A 3,532-nucleotide genomic window follows, 5' to 3' on the forward strand; every position below is an offset into this window, starting at 1 on the left:
ATATATTTGCTTTCCATTGAAGGGATGCTTCTAATCTGGATTTGCCAGAAAAGTCATCTACAAAGATACAAAAGAGAGAGTCTGTAAAATAAATACAGGCTGCTTCTAAAATTTACTAGCCACCTCCCATTTCACTGAAGTCAAGGAAGATCTGCAGATGAATGTTAAGGCAAGTTCAGAATGACAGGATGTATGTAGATGGGGTGTTTAGTCAGCAGAGAAAAGAAGTGATGGGTACTCTGAAAATATATTACATCTGTAATTATGTGATTATTTGTTTTCTACTACCTCTGCCATTGTTCTGTAAAGACAAGAACCATGTATCTTCTACTTACCACTGCATCTACCAGAGACAAGCATAGGGCATGACATATATATATTCACTGATTGATGACCAGTTGAATTTCTCCTTCATTGTTTTGCCCTTTGATAGTTTCTTGCATGGTTATCATATCTACCCAACTAGATAGTAGTCATGTAAGAGCAGAAATTATATCTTATATTCCTCTAAAATATTTTCTAATGGTCTTCTGTTCAAACCAGTGTTGATATCTGTAGGATGTTGGGTTGTTAATTTGGAGAAAAAAAAGTAAAGGAAAAGATAGAGAAAGAAGAGTGTTAGTGAAGAGTTGTGATGATTTTTCCACAGTATATTTCTAAATATACATTGAACTATATGGAATTGCCAAACGTGACTATTTTTGGCATATTTCTTCTCAATTTCATTTGATTCCGTCTAACTACTGGAGAAACCAAACCAAATAAAACAAAAACACATGGCAGTTAGGGTGGGCAAACTGTAGTCTACATCATAGCTCTGCCATTTGCTAGCTTTAGAATCCTGCATAAGCTTCCAATACTTACTGGGCTTCAGTTTAGAAAAGGGCGTAAGACCATTTTGGAGGGTGGTTGTAAAGATTAGATGAGCTGAGAACTCTGAAGTTCTCTAACCCATTACAAATGTTTCACTTCCCAATTATCTTGTTCAAGTATCTTAACGTCTCCTTGTCTCAATCTGCTCGACAAAACAGGTAAAATAAATGCAATAGGTTGTTATAAAAATAAAAGGCAATTTAAAGCATTTTGCTATATTATTTGATCCCCTCAATAATACTATGTGGTAGTCATTATTCCCATTTTACAAACAAGGAAACGTAAGTGTGACTCGTAGCTAATGCTCATAGCTATTATATTACACTATACTGTATTATACTATAGTTTTTATAGTGGTTAAAATTCAATTTGTATAAAAATATATACTCATTCAGACAACAAGATAATGGAGGTAGTATAGGAGATAGAAAAAAAGCATGGTGTATGTGTGTGTGAGAGAGCGAGAGAGCGAGTGAGAGAGAGAGACTGAGAGGGAGGGTCTAAAGATGTCTGTGTCTGACTTGGTGATCCATTTTTCTTCTCGATGCAGGAAAAAGAAGCTAGTATGTGTGATACTTCATAAATCTTTGCATAACTAACCTTCATTTGCTAGGAGCATGAGGTGTTTATCTCCCAGTTCTCAGATCTATTCACATTGTAAGTTTGACCATTTTAAATAAAAGAAGGGTAATAGTACAAGAGTTTGTATCTTTTTTTCCATCTAAGGAACTTCTGCTTAATCATTTTAACAAATTGATTTCAGTTCTGACTGTGATACTGTTCTAAGAACTTTAATGTATTAGCTCATTTCTTTTTCTTTTTCTTTTCTTTCTTTCTTTTTTTTTTTTTTTTTTTTTGGAGACCGAGTGTCGCACTGTCAGTCCAGGCTGGAGTGCGGTGGCGCGATATCAGCTCACTGCAAGCTCCGCCTCCCGGGTTCACGCCATTCTCCTGCCTCAGCCTCCTTAGTAGCTGGGACTACAGGCACCTGCCACCACGCCCGGCTAATTTTTTGTATTTTTAGTAGAGACGGAGTTTCGCCGTGTTAAACCAGGATGGTCTCGGTCTCCTGACCTCGTGATCCGCCCGCCTCGGCCTCCAAAAGTGCTGGAATTACAGGCGTGAGCCACCGCGCCCCGCCGTCATTTAATTATTATAACAACCTCTTACAATGGATACTATTCCCTTGCCTTTTCAGATAAGGAAACTGAGGCACAGAGGGTTTTAGTAACTTGCTGAAGATCACACAGTTGGTATATTCTGGAGATAAGGTTTTCACAGAGGTAGATAGGATCCAGAGATCATGCCTTTCTCTCTGTGCTATTCTGCCTTCTAATGATTTATTAATTTTGTGTATTATTAGCTGAAAACTCTTACTACCTAGCAGATGTGTTCTTATGAATAAATGATTATAGTTAATGTTATAGAAATACCCCTGGGGGTGCCCCAACAAAGATACTTCTCTGTCACTAATTGCATGATTAAATGTTTATTCTTTTGAAACACAAGTTACCTTCTTTAAGATGCATTTGGTGTGTGAGAATATAAGGCTAGATAAGAATGCTAGGATTGGAGAGGAGGAAAATGAATCCTGGAGCATTGGCTAATTGCTGAGCAGTTAAGACTGAATTTGATGACTTCTTAAGGGGAAGGTAGAGGGGAAAAATACAGACTTTCCTATCAGGTTAGGTAGTCACAACAATGAGATAGTTTGTATGAGTTCCAGTTTTTGAATGATGAAGCTGAAGATCAGGAAGGTTAAGGATTTTCCCATGGTCACATAGCTGCTAAGCAGCAGAGTATGGATTGGAAATATGGGTGTCAGACCCCATATGTAAGTGTCATTTCTTCCATTACTCTGGTTATCTTCTAGGGGTGGGGAGAAGTTGGTGAAGAGGTTCATCTAGAATATTAAAAAGGAAAATAGGAGAGTATGGAGAAAAATTTTCTAATTTTCTTAGGTTGCCTTGCTTTTGACTTTTTATTTATATTATTTTATTATAAATTGATGACAAGTTGTAGTCCTCTGTATTCTGCTTTACTTGAACATATTTTATTGATTGGCTGTGATGTATAAAGCACTGTACTTTTTGCTGTTTATGTCTGCAGTTTCAGTAGAAGATGGGTAGGGGCAGAGGGATAAACATTTTATCCTTCTAATCGTTAATGGAAATTACAATCTGGCTAGAGAAATAATTTATATATGTTTTCCGGGACACAGACTAGATTTTTGAACCTGGCATTCAAGGCTATTTCAAATTGAATCAGCCTTCTTGTTACCCTCAAAACTCTCTCCTCCTCACCGTGACCTCATCTGACAATTGTCTGGGAACATCCCACTGCCCACTTATGCCTTGGTATTTTGGTAAGCAGAGGTTTTCAGATTTTTTTTTTTTTTTTTTTTCAGTTGAGGGTGCTCCCCTACCATCTAACACGGAAGCTAATGGGCCAGCAGCTGAGGGGAATCGGTCATATGACCTAGAGTTTGCCAATTAAATGTTCTCATTTAGCGCTTTGAAATTGAGCAAATGATACAGAAATAAAAGATCAGAATTAATTCATCATGGTGGTAGATGGGATCTAACAGGAGCCATGCTCAATCATGTCACAATGCCAGCAGCAATACTGAGGATAGTAGGGGGCCCTGGCTAGACTATTT

The sequence above is a fragment of the Piliocolobus tephrosceles genome, chromosome 13 (assembly GCF_002776525.5).
Source record: "Piliocolobus tephrosceles isolate RC106 chromosome 13, ASM277652v3, whole genome shotgun sequence".
Lineage (NCBI taxonomy): Eukaryota > Metazoa > Chordata > Mammalia > Primates > Cercopithecidae > Piliocolobus > Piliocolobus tephrosceles.